This window comes from Metopolophium dirhodum, chromosome 1 (genome assembly GCF_019925205.1).
Source record: "Metopolophium dirhodum isolate CAU chromosome 1, ASM1992520v1, whole genome shotgun sequence".
In the NCBI taxonomy this organism is placed as follows: Eukaryota; Metazoa; Arthropoda; class Insecta; order Hemiptera; family Aphididae; genus Metopolophium; species Metopolophium dirhodum.
Genome location: NC_083560.1, coordinates 111,591,532 through 111,606,354, shown reverse-complemented (window position 1 = coordinate 111,606,354; position 14,823 = coordinate 111,591,532). Strand labels below are relative to the sequence as shown.

At 30.5% G+C, this 14,823-nt stretch overlaps 1 protein-coding gene and 1 pseudogene across 2 annotated transcripts in view; one reads left to right on the top strand and one right to left on the bottom strand.

Annotated features, from left to right (window-relative positions):
• Positions 1-14,823, bottom strand: part of LOC132937014 (zinc finger protein 629-like) — a 77,698-nt gene that overhangs the window by 28,430 nt on the left and 34,445 nt on the right. The window contains exon 1 of one of the 2 annotated variants that reach the window (XM_061003840.1): positions 852-884. The exons of the other annotated variant lie outside the window; for it this stretch is intronic. The gene's annotated coding sequence lies outside the window, so the exon portion shown is untranslated. Of the gene's footprint in view, positions 1-851; positions 885-14,823 lie in introns of those variants that run through there. 2 annotated transcript variants of the gene reach the window in all.
• On the top strand, positions 7,640-8,125 carry LOC132934610 (uncharacterized; annotated as a pseudogene).

Genomic DNA, 14,823 nt, shown 5'->3' with positions numbered 1-14,823 from the left:
AATAATTATAATACATTTTATAAAAAAACATATACATACTATTATAATAATTAAATATTAATAATATAAGTACCTAACAAATGCAAGGTTTTCGAAAAAAATTGAATTAACCTACCGTACTACTATAATAGTAGGTATACTATTTGCATACTATTTATGTGTGAAATTATAAATGCATTGTACCTATATGCCTGCATAAAAACACTGCACTGTCTCCAAAAATCATTAGAATTTAATAATTTTAAATTATAAAACCAATTATGTATAACAATTATAGATATATTATTTAAACGTTTGTATTCTTGCCAACAATATTTTATTAACATTAAGAAATTACAATTTTTAAGACCATTGCATTTTATACAAGCTAATTTCTACATGTTATATCATTGATTTATGTTTATAGACAATTTATGGTTACGTCTAAATTTAAAAAATGATTCATTAATATTTTCATTTAGAAAATTAATTTTAATCTCCAAAACCTTGCGCCAATTCTGGAAAATACGAAAATATAACGTCATACCACGAAAGTACAAACGACAATTCTTACAGACAGTTAATTATTTATTTATATTTATAGATATAAATGCCAATTGGATTTTTAAATAGCTAAAGATAGTTATAACTTATAACTTATAACAATAATAAAATAAGTAATATGGATTATGGATAACAATAATGGCACGAAATTACATACTGAAGTATTTTAGGCCAAATATCAGAAATAAACGGTTTGAAAATTGTATTACCGGAAAAACGACTAGAGTTCTACGTCATGCTCTTACGCTCTATATAACTTATAATATAATTATTGCACATTAACTACTTACAATTTGACAGGCATTTACCTTGGATGGGCAGGAGAGCTAAATATAAATTCGAATACTTCCGATACGAACGCTGTCACGGAGATGACTAAACCACACAGGTTATATAAAAGTAGACAACCCCGAACGATAATAAATTCACATTACTCTTTTCAAGAAAGCAAGATAGGTATCTTAAGATACGAGGGTAGTGTACTAGGTAGTGAAAGAGTACAAAGGGGTTAGAAACCAAACAAATGAAGTATTAAAATATATACCACAATGTATAATATTATAATCATAATATGTGACAATGACGAATGATTATAATACGAGAGTAGGTATTGTGATATTATTGTAATATTATTATATTATTTTAACGACTGTCTCACTGTCTAACTCAATCGATAACGTAGATGCACGTGCACACAATTGTGCGGTCAATGCGTGTGATTGTTACATCCGTGACTCGGTGGCACCGAACGTAGGTACAACCCAACGAGCGCGGGCGCCCACTCTTTTTTTATGTGGGCGGCGGTCGGTGGGTCAGTGGGTACTGGATACCCAAAAAACTATTGTGAGTTAAAATTATATAAATGTGTGTAGCAGGGATAAACTACTGAATAAACTAGTGAATATACAGCTGTTCATTCATCGGGGTCACAAAAAATGTGTGAGTGATGACTCCTTGCGGCCAGTTATTGATACAAACCTTTGTAAGCATTGGATCTCAACATTTTATTGTCACGCTGCCGTTAAGTTAATTTATATTATCATGTATTATAAAATAAAGGTAGCATAACAATATAAAAAATAAATATAATATAACACCCATATTATAAATAATTTGAAACTATGAACTTATGATTTGGATGTCATTATCATAAAAATATCGCATGGTGCATGACGTTCAGCGCTTATTTTTCGTCCCCTCGATTCGCGACTATTGGTACTACCTAGGTACTACTATTTTAGTACAATTTAACTTTAGCGCAAACTGTGCAGTACCTGAACTATAATTTAAGGAAAATTTACTATCGTTTTTTTTTCATAATAAAAAAAAATTAAGTACATAGTTGAATAGTATATTATAATTTATAGCCTGTAAGAAATTATTAAGATACGATAACGTGATTGACGACTGCACAACATACATATTATACCGATACATCGTACGCATGCGTATATTAATAACTTTGTATAATATTAATTTATTATAGTAAAATATAATATTTAGTAATTTAAAGGAATTTCACATTTCTGAATTGTCGACACTATAGTCACCCACTACAATCAGAATATCAGACATTTGGACCAACATGATTACATGACTAATTATTACTATTTCATTTATTTATACTAACGAAGAAAAATATTAGTCATATCGCGGTCTTCGGTTAATACAAATCATAACGGACGGCGCGCGGATTAACCCAATATAATATTTCAACTTTTAACATCAGCTCTTATTCTAACATTATGTTATTAAAAATAAAATAATATTTTATCATGATGATATTACGAATCTGTATTCCCATGTCACTATTTGTCAATGTGTAATGTGTATTTAATAAGGTTAGGTTAGGTTTTTAAAAAAAATCATACTAGGTAGGTAGTTGACAGTCGTTTCAGGTTGTGAGCGAAGCGATGATGTATTGATTTTAAAATGTGTGTTTTTTTTAATTTTTAATTTTTTTTTGTGTCTCATCATTTTTGAAGTATTAATAATGCATGGGAACCACAATATTCATCTATACAGGAGAGTTCAAAACCCTATATTCAGACGTGATTTGTCAGAGTTTGAGCAAGCCTCTTGACGCCATTTGTGTTCTTGGAATTATATTTTGGACAATTCTGATCAAACCATATTTCTAGACTTAGAAAAATTAACGAATAAAGTAGTATTGTGTAACACATAGAATATTAAGTTGATCTGAACATTCTATGACATAGAATATTTCTGCAGTATAAGGAACACTTTTACGGAATTACTATAAACGCTCTGAGATTATTTCTGACTAAAATTATTTTACAACTCCAAGTCATCCTTTTCCATCAACATTGCCGGCTACAAGAGTAAAAAAATATAAACCTCAACACTTATTTGTTTATTTCAATTAAGTACAATACTATAAATGTACAATACTATTCGCGGGCCCGTTGAACGTTTTACGAGTACCTACACTTGGGTTTGCGTGTCTTTATCACATTTGTGGATAACACATAGGTATACCAAGTCATCGAAACTTCAATAAAAACGATGTCAAGTCACGCATTACAAGCAACGAAAACTGATCGTGCATTCTATTCGTGTACAGTTGTTTTCGATTATTATATGTATAGACTATAGGTGGATACATTATGACCCATAGGATAGTTATAAGTTTATAACCTATCTATACAACGATGATTGAATACGATATCAAAAAACGATACGTTTCGACGGTATTATTATTTCGATAGCGATGTGACAGGCGATAGCACACAATATCAAAAGTGCGATGCCGCGTGAAGTAAGTTGTTAAATCTAAAGTGTATATTTTGTTCGTATTACTTTCAATTTAAACAGTTAGTTCAAACTTGCAAAAGTGTATAAGACGTGTAGATAACCTCAAAAGAGTTCACGAAAAAATAGTAACAACTTTAACAATAAAAAAGAAATAACGAGGTGAAACCAATACCTATTATAAATTCCTCACGTAGAATCACATTTTACCATTTAAAATAATATATGATTATCTTAAAACAGAGAATTCGATACAATATTATTGTCGAAGTACAAATTAATTATTTAGAAGTTTAGAATACTATCGCCGACTTACACAAAACATTGATTAATTAAATAGTTTACTAAATTTTATTTATACCGATAATGGGTCACTAAATCATGTTTAAGAAACTATTAGCTCTCTATTGATTCAAAATGTTTAATGATTGATTATACGAAATAATTTTAAAAATAATCGATAAACCATGAATTTCATGCCAAACCAGTTTTTGACAAAATCAAAATGCTATTATATTTGTTATTGCAGTTCAAAAATGAATAATTGTAAAGACTTTATATTTTCACCAAATATTCATATTGGCTTAAAAATGTTGATAATTTAATTCATGACCCCAATAACTTTTACTTTCGCCCATTTAAATATTTTAAAATACAAAGGCACAATTTTTTATTGTATAACTGTTTGAAGTTCAAATCTTTACAATATCGTCGTAAAGATAAATATATCCAAGACATAATATATTTATGATTCAAATATATAAGCAAAGAGATGGCAAATTTTTCTAACTTAACGTGCCAAAAATAACCAATTTTTATTTAAATTTAATTAATAAAATTTTTATAATACATGTATATAAATAAGAAAAAAAATTTAATTTTAACGTATTTATTGAGAGATTTAATAAAAAAAATGGTGGGCAAGTGGGCATCACTCAGCTGTAAAGCAGTTATCGTTGTAGTGGATGTGTTATATTTGAATTCAATAATAAATCATTTTATACAAAAAACGATTCTGAGCGGAGACGTTGTGTCAGACTATCCATACTAGTTTATAAAAAAAAAATTTATAGTTAAAAGATATATGAAAAGAAAAACTTTTTATGAATGTCTAACAGAAAAATAATTTACAAATTTAAAAAAAAATTCTCATGGCTATAAATAGCTCAAAAAGAGTCAACATTATATTACCATGTATGGAAAATGGTAATTTGAACATTTAGTGAAAATTTCAAGTGTCACAATTATTAGTTTTTGAATTACAATAAAATATCAAACATTAAAAGATGATGATTCGTTAATTTACCAATGGAATACAAATATCGTAAACATTTTAAATTAAAACGATCATAAAAATGTAATATTAGTTTCAGTTCACTTTTTTTTTGTTTATGGTAACAACCAGACACAATCTATACCACGGTACTTACAAAACATAAACTTAAACTTTTGGTTACATCTTATGTACCACTTTTTTTGGTCACGATCCACTAAAAATATACTTCGTGAAGGTGCCCCTTTGAAGATCAACTTTTATAGAACATTTTTTTTATTATTGAATAACTATAATTATTAAGAAACATACTTGCATAGAGCGTATATAAACATTTACGGTTTAGTAAAAATCAATTGTTGTTTATCAATTACAAGTTTTAATTCTTAATATAATAATTCTTGATGAAAATGTATCACGTTTTTTGTTTCTTAAGTGCACTCATACTTATAAATTTTAAAGAACTTAAATACGTTATTATAAATTTAATACAACAAACATCGAATGAACACAGTGGCATGGACATGCGTGAACGATAAATATTTGACATACGAAGCCAGATTAAAAGATAAAAATTATACAGATGAAACTCATCGACAATTCGATAAGTAATTCATGGGCCCTAAAAATAAATTCTAACATGATTGACTTTGAAATTGTCCGCGATCGACCGTTTGGCCGCCCCTGTTATATTACATATTATAACCTCAATTCATGACGCTTAAAATAAATAAAACCAAATCGTTCCTTTCATGAAATATTGTTTTTGTAGAATAGTCTGGTTGTTGCATAGATCCCTAAAATACCTTTGTAGTGATCAAATAACGCAGAGGCGTGACAAAAAATAGTATGTGTGGCTCGTGTGGGAAGGCAATTTCCCGCCCTTGCTACACAATGTACTATTTCTGAAAAATGTCAATGATTATGAAAAAATGCTTCAAATATTATGGTCTTATTATTTATTATAAAAAATAAAATATACCTAATATAGTAAGTATTTTAATTTTTTGCGAGCCGTGGATTTGTCATGTAATATCCCTGATATAGTCATATTTATGTACACCTCAGTAATTTGAAGTGAAATTTATGGTGAACCTGTCACCAACTCTTGGTACTTTTAAGTTTTTCATAAGGCCTTCTACTAACTCAAATTATCGATAGTCGACTGTATCTATAATTCCGTTGAGGTCCGGTAGCAGTTTACCTGACTTTTTACCTGTGGGATTTTCGGCAACCAATAATATACTGACTACTATCTACAAAGTACGCATACCTACTTACCTTGGGCCTGTACACAATATATTATTATATTAAACTTGGTTGAGAACACGAAAAAATAAAAAGCAAAAAGAAACGTTTAACCTCGGGAGACCCCATTAACCGCGCATTTTCCGTGGCGCACTCTTCGCCGCCGCTAATGACACTGCCGTTTTATTGTTACGTCTTTTTTATTATACTTTTATTTTTTTTTACGAATGTTTACGCATTCGGTCCGTCCCTCTCGTGCGACCCTTGCCCTGAAACTACAAAGGCATAATACCTACGTATTTACATACTGGCTGTCTCGCCGTGCTGGTTTGTCCCCACGAATAAGATTTTTCAACTCATTTTTTAATTCTATTTTGTTTTCAAAAATCTGATTTATGAATGACTATTATTCCTCATCGGATGATCTCGTTTATTCACTTGTTTTTATTTTTTCGTGGTGCAGGTAGGTACTACTATAATTTGACAACTTGACTATGTAATTTAAAGACCTGCTGAAAGTTATTGCAGTAAGACTTTAAAAAGTAAATTAATTAATTTAAGTATTTAATTTCCATTATGTATTAGAAACTAAGGAATTTTTAAATCAGAAACCGTAGTGAATTATGTAAGTTCTTGCATATAAAATTAATACATTTTAAAATCTGCACAACTCTATGAATAATATAAATGGGTAAACAGCGTACAATCAATACTTTGTTAAATGAAAACCTGTGGGGACAATCAACTTTACATCTCAAACTTTTAAAACATTTTCAGGAGAAACATAAGAAACTTTCAACCAAAAAGAAAAACTATTGTATATTCAGAAAAAATATACACACACATAAAATATACTTATTACTTAATAACCATGAATGTATATTATTGGTGCTTTGTACTTAATTTACAGTTATTTTATATTAGAGAAAAAAAGTGAATTATCAAGTAAATTATAATTAATTTTTTGGACCTGTTTCGGGCTGTTGTTTGCTGTGCAGCAGTTGTCTTCAATTTATTCTAGACTAGGTCCTAGCCATCTGGAGTCTTTAAATTAAACAGAAAATGGATAGATAGTGTTAAGTTTTAAAACAATTCAAATATATTCAGGACACGCGACATTTAATAATTAGAGGTGGGTCAAACTGTTCGAAGCTCGAAAAATGGAGCTGAACTTAAGGTGTTCGGTTCAAGTTCAAAAGTCGAACCAAGTTTTAAAAAAACCTAATTGAACCAAACTTGAACAAAAAAGTTCTAAGATTAAAATAGTTTGAACTCAAAAAATGTACGAACAGCAAAAAATTCTAACATGTCAAACGTTTTGAGCGAAAAATGTTCCCGGTGTTTATTGTTGTGTTATTTTATTTTTATTTTGTCTACTGTCTATATAGTTATATGCTATATTCTATATTATACTATACGATACTATACTAAATAAAAAATATAAATAATATTATTAATTTTCAATATTTTTTTTTGTCCATTAAATTTACCTAATTATTTAGATAGGTACACATAGATAACTAGAATTTGATCTAGATGAAGATAAATATAATCGAGCTGAAAATTATCTATATAGAATAAAAGATAAATAATTTTTATCTACTTATTAGATATTTCCAACACTGAGTAATAAGTATACGACTATAAAGTATTTTAAAAAAATTAGAAGAATATAAATTGTACAAATAAAGAATTTCAGACGTAGCTATAAAGAAAATAATAAATCATTTGTGGTATTTAAATCCAGAGTGTGTTGCATTTTCGATATTTGACGATCGTGTAGATAACAGTACGAAACTCAAAATGGCTGAGAAAATATTGAGTACCTACGATTCAAGCATAAGCGATGATGAGGAAAAAATCGAGTTGAAAAAAAAAATAGCACTGAAATTGGTAGATGTTTCATAGTTTATTCAAAAAGATCTTTTAATTGATTTAATAAACTCTAAATCGATTGGAATGTTCAAGAGATTTCAAATTTCCACACAGTTTTTAACTATTGACCCGGCCAATTGGAATAATCACGAGGACTACAAAATAGGAAAACAAATTATAAACTCACTAAAAGTCGTAAATGACACAGCTGAGAGGGGAGTCAAGCTCGTTGAAGAATATAACAAGAAATTTACAAAAAACAAAGAGCAAAAACAACTTGTTTTACAGGTAATATATTTTACTATTTTCAAAATAAATTAAACTTAAAAATGTTATTATATTTTCTATTCTGTTCAAGACTACCGGAAAAAATACCCGCAAAGTGACAGACTCACACTAAAGAAACCATTTTAGGTGTCATTAATTAATTATACCTGCAATTCGATGAAAAAAAATTCATATTGGTAATTCTATTTTTATGTTGTAAAAATTACACGAAAATCAAGTAAATAAAACCAAAACGTATATTACAGAATCTTAAGACTTTTTTAGCCGTAATGTTTTTTTATATTATTTAATTCTGTATAATTGTTACTCAATATATTTTGTCATATATCCAACCGTACGTTGTACATATTTAAAAACCAAAAAAATCCAATTTCGTTAAATATATACAATATTTTGTAAATTAATGAGTTTTCTTAAAAATAAATGGACTTACGAGAATTTATGTAATATGCTTTTTTATATACTATGTTAAAATCTATCATTTAGTTCTTTACATATTTTCGCTAAATACTATACATTCTGAATTAAATAAAAAAAACAAAAAACTACCCTCTTTTCCATATTTCAACCCTAATGCGGCACCAGAAGGGGTTGAGTGAGATCTTCCAAATTTTACCCAAATGACTTATTCCTATAACTTAGAAAATTAGGGGGGTACTGTATTAAAAAAATCACATTGAAAAAATAAGGACCACCCTAATTGTATAGCTTTCATTTTCCATTTAATTCAAAAGTTTTTTTTAGGTTCAGTTTGGTAATGAAATATATGGTACCGGTGTTATTCGATGTTGAATAAAATGCTCGGTTCGAGTTCGGCTTGACATACTAAGGTTCGGTTTGAGTTCGGTTCGTCATACCAAGGTTCGTGACCATATTTTTTAGTTCGACCCACCTCTATTAATAATGCATAATAACTACTACGTACAATGCTATACCTAATATCTGTGAACGGCCGCGAAAAATGCATTTACTGATTTGCATTGCATTTGGAATCATAATTAAAAATACCTTCCAAAAATCTTGGAACCGGAACCATTATTTAATTTTCTTTGCAAAGAACCAAATTGGAAAACCACTTCTACCATCTGATCAGACCCTACAGAGTTGTTGACTTTTATTTTATTATTTTTATCATTTGAGTTGATGAGTTAGTTGAGTAAAAAAGCTTATATGTTTTGTATGAACTAGTAGAGTTCAATGCGGTTTTTATTCATAAATGTTATTGAAGAATAAAAGCAGTAAATTCTATGGTCAGTATGTCTGTTCTGTGTTCTATGTTCATTGAAAATTGTTCATTAGAAGAACTCTAATATTGATTTTTTTCACTACTTATTCTTTGTTTATATTAATTACACTCAAACAACGCGGTATCCACTAAAAGCAGAACCCGTATTTTCTGCGATTTCAAGAACCAAACCCGAAATCAGAAAAATAAAAATGAAATTTGAAAACCGGAAACGAAAAAAAACTTTATAAAGGTTCCTGCAGCTGGCGCCGCCGAATTACATACATTTGTCGTTTTCGCGCAATTAAGTACAGGGCGCAAACCCGCCCACGAAAGGCGCAAACTGCACGCAAGCACTCACCGCACATTTATGATTACCATCGCCATTATCGTTATCATTATATTATTATTATAAATAACTGTGTACGCGATATTATGCGTGAGCCCACACACTGACACGCATTGGTGAGGCACACGCCGGCCCCGGGGCGCAATATTATTGAACGTCGTCGCGGCGGCGGTGCGCCGTCGTGCCGCGTTTTATTTTTTCGACATAGCGGTCCGCCCCCGCACGATTGCCAGTGAAACGGGCCAGTTAATGAGCCACATACGCACTAGGTTTGTGTAAAATATTATATGCGTGTCTATTGTGTGCAAGTATAGACGTCGTGTGTTCACGTGCCACTGTTTGACCCGCACACGGCCGGTGGGTGCAGGTTTTTTGTATAAATATAATATACATGGGGAGTTGATAGGTATTGAGTCAAAAGTTGTATTTTGTCGTCATAAAAACTTATCAGCTCGGTATGTGAAGACCTTTACATGACCTATGCATGGTTCAATGGTTGCCGATGATGATTATAGTTACATGAGTATAAATGCCTCGGAAAATTACTTTTGTAAAAATTGTTTGAATATATAAGTTACGAAAAAATTATTCACAATCTATTGATTATAATTTATATTATTTATTGTACCTATACTATAATATATTATACATTTTGTTCTGAACTTATCTGATACACTCCAAATCAAATGTAATGAAAAAACTAGTGTTATTTATTAAAGAAACGTAGGATCCTATTTAGGATTTATTTCGGTAAGGTGGTTTTTTTTTTAATTAAAAATATATTAGTAATTCTAGGTACCTAATAGTATATAATATATGTAGTATAAAAACACGGATTTATGATTACGAACAAGATATTATAGGTAAGTATACAAATTATTTAAAATCTAAATGAAGAAAAAGAATTTCGTTGTATGATATATTATTATATACTTTTGTTCGGAGAAAAGTTATTTTATGTAATACTTATTGCATTATTTGCAGATTTTGGAATAACAAATTTTCATTTTTGAACCTACGCCTTGAATTCTGATTCAAATGTTTCTAAAAAATGTAATACATTTTTAGGTAATGTTTTTTACTGAGCCAAAATGTTTCAAAATTCTAACATGAACATTTTGTGAATATTAATTCAAGTAGGTATCTACGGTTATTTATTTTTGAGGCACACCAAAAAACCAATATTGATTTCATTGAGGTTCGTCGATTTTTCCTTATTTTTTTTCCTATAATTAAGCAAAGTTCTAGGAATTTTAAATTTTGTTAAGTTGCAGTACCACTTTCTTTTGAGATAGTGGGTAGGATTGCCATATAGTTCCTCCAGGGAACATACTATTTGGTAGTATATAACTTAAGAAGTGAGGAGTGATTGCGATGATATAAACGGATTGCTTCATGGCTGTTTTCTATAAACTGCATATGGAAATCGAAACTAACAGTACCTATGGTTTTTGATTTATAATAATTTATAATAATGTACATTAGTGATCAGACATTCAGACAAAACTTTTTTGGCTGGAATTTTAGGTTTTCATTTAATTGAACTTTTTGGCAGAGCCCCGTAATTGGATGCAATACATCAATATAGGCATTGGGCTTGATAAGGAGCTTGTAATAAATTAATAAACTAAATAATACCTATTATGTTTAATATGCTCACTGCACGATAGATTTAGATTATTTAGATAAATATTAAATAGGTATTTATAAATAATAAAAATAGTTTTAATAAAACAACAAATTTTACCTATGTATTTTCATATTAAAACATTCACATCGCAGGTCGATTACAGTATTTCGCCATAACATATTATTATTATCTTTAAGAAGATAGTCGTTCTGTTAAAATCTACTTAATAAAGTAATAACTTAGGTAGATTTATATTAATTATAATATCGTATGTGTACCTATGGGTGTTTAATGTGTGTGATAGTGTGAGTTTGTGGGTGTGTACCTATTATTACATCGACTTGTTTGTTCATCGTAATTGTTGTATTTGAATTGCTCATTTAAGCCTACGGGAAAAACAAAAGCTACGGAAAAAATGTAATAGGTTGTATATAGTATATAGGTGATGCGGATAAAAATCGAAACCCAATAGCACCGATTATGTCATCATCGATGGGACCAGAGGCGGCCGACCATGTGTGTCGACGGGTCGAGGTGCAGAGAGCATGTGCACCGTCAATACAGTATATAGTAATAATATATAATACTATACAAGCGGTGTTTATGTGCACATATTTTTTTTTATATATATAAAGGGGACGAGATAATTACACGTGTTATACATATTTACTGGAACGCCGCCGAGGGGCATTTTCAATAAGCGCAAGTGTGTGCGTATACGCGTGTCAGTGTGCGTTTTTCCGTGATTACACCCTCTCCGGGTGATAAATCGACAACAACTCTCCGCAGTAATACGACGAATGTGGTTGCTCGGCGCGCGCGTCGACCCTTCGTGCCGATTACCGCAAACACAAGCGCTCTGTTTGTGTTCGTTTGTAACAAAATAAATAAAAATGATTACGATTATAGAAAAAAAAAGCAGTAGGTAGGTATGTGTGATACGTAAAATATAATATTATATAGGACCGCGCGCACCACTTCACCAAGGGCGTTTGCCGCCGGGATTTCGCGCCGCTCCTCCAGGAGAAAGGTCCTCCTGGGACTTAACTATTAAACATATATACATAATTATTAAAATATGTTATCCGTTATATGTATGTAGACGGGAGAGCCAATTTCGGGTGCGACGATCAGGCGGAAAACTATCTATATTATGTACTTGTAGTTATTATAATGTATAATATTGACATTGGGAGGAGCTGCAAATATGCTGCGAATCGCATTCATTTATGTACACAGTTACATGATATGGGTTTTATTATATTCTATAATACTATATGCGTCTCGCCATATGTCTGCCACAAACTGAACAAACTCGATACACGCCCGTGAGCTAGTGATTTGAAAATGGCGATGGTGCTTTACGCTCGCTCAGCCGATGAGTTGCTCCAGGACCATAATATATGGCCCCGGGACCCGTCTACGGACGATTATAATATTATCGTTCATCGTGTGTAATAAACAAATCGAATGCAAACACAATCCATGTACAAAGTAGCAAGTAACTACTTGCGTTTCCACGCTGTACAGCGAAACCATACCTCGTATATATGTTACCGGAAATGTTGACATGTAGGAGATGATGACAGATCCTAGAAAATGTTGGCAATTCCTAATAGTGGAAAGAAATAATATCATTGCCTAGTCTATGTTATCATTTCCTAACGATATCAGGCAAAGATACTATATATATAATTTTTTTTTAGATATTTTAATTTAATCTGTCTAATTTAAATATTACTTCTATCAAACATAATTATTACCCAGCTATTACCCTAATAAATGATCAATAATCAATAAAATATCAAGTGTCGTCAAACATTTTTTGTATCACTTTAATTTATGTAATTTAAGCTTTTTTTAAATTTTTACTCTTTTTTGTTTCTCATGGCAAACTTCCGTGACATTGACAGTCCCAAGAAATGAGGTTCGTAGGTATACGTATTATAAGACAATTGTAAGCTCAGCCCGGTTTTTATTCCTGCAGGTTTCTAAAAATTACCAATATTGCAAAAAATCAAACAATTTATGGAAGGTAAATACATATACAGTTAATTTTCACGTGTTTTCTGGGTAATAATAGACTGTTTAAAATGTTAATATTTAGAATGAATTTATTTGAGATTAGTAATTTTAAAAATAAAGTCGTTTTAATCCCGGGATGAGGTTTAGAAAAATATTGGGACCTATAGGTAATGGTATAGTCGGTTAACGGTTTACTAAACCCGGTATACACCTATATAGTATATATCAGCTGATACGCTTACATATACAGTAATTTTAACAATACACAGTCATTAGATCTGACAGTATTAATGTTTTCAAAAATGTTAATACATTTCTAGATTATGAGTGCATACTGTTAAAAGAATCACCCTGTGGCTATACACTACTACATCGGGCACTTTCACGTATCTATTGTTGAGGCAAATGGAAAACCGTCCATTGTAAACGATCCAGTATTGTATAGCACTAGAATAAAAACATTTGAGTAAAAGTATTCAAATACTTTCCAAGTTTTAAAATACATAGGTATGTTATAACTTAAAAGCATTTTAAAACATTTGTGCTTATTATGATTGATTTTATTAAAACATGTTATTCAAACCAAAACAATATATTATTCATTATTGTTGAGACAGCACATGTATTATTTGATACATCTATTTTTTTCAGTTAAACTAATAAAGTGGTCGAAAGCCGAGCACTCAAGTTCTTCCAAAATCATTTTTCACAATTATTTAGCACGCAGAAATTCGCATGAATTTGCATAATCGATTAAAAAATGTGTACGGCGATGGTTTACCATGGAAATTCAATTTTCTGTGAATGAGGCTGGACAAGCCACCCCACCCGTTAAAAAAAAACATTTTTTTTTTTTTGATGATAACTTTATACAACAGTACAAGTTAACGTAAATATATCGCATTACAAGTACAGTTGACGATTTTCTTATGGTTATTTGTTCAAACGAATACAATTCTTCAGTGAGGGATTTTAGAGGAGAGAGGATCACGGTATCGACCCTATTGAAATACACGGTCCAATACAATACTTAACTTATTTTTCTTCTTGCTACACATAAATATAGTACAATATTAAAATAAAAAAAACTTTTTTTTTTAAGAACGCGGTCGTGATGCGTACGGTGAAGTAAATAACTTTCACACCATTGTGCGTGCCCGACTCGCAGAATTAATCATTTCGATTGTTAAACAGTGATCAGATTGAATAAGTTGAGATGGTTATAAAAAATAGTTTCATGAACGCAGCTGTTTTCGTGGACACACAACGCTAATTCAAAACGTACCTACTGGCTACTTACTACTATTGATATAATAATGGTATACTGCCGTCCTAAGAAAAAACACCGTAATTTTCCTCCATGCCATTTATATATTATGCACATACCTATGCTATTATTAATACATATTATGTAATCATTAAACCATGCGTGTAACCAAGGTTATCTACTCGAGTAGATAACTGAACATGTTACTAAATGTAACAACTTTTATACTCTAATATGCTGTAATTATATACACAATTCGCTTAAATAAAGGTTTTAATGGATGATAATTTCTTTTTGAAACTTGGTTAATATATATTGTGGACAATTA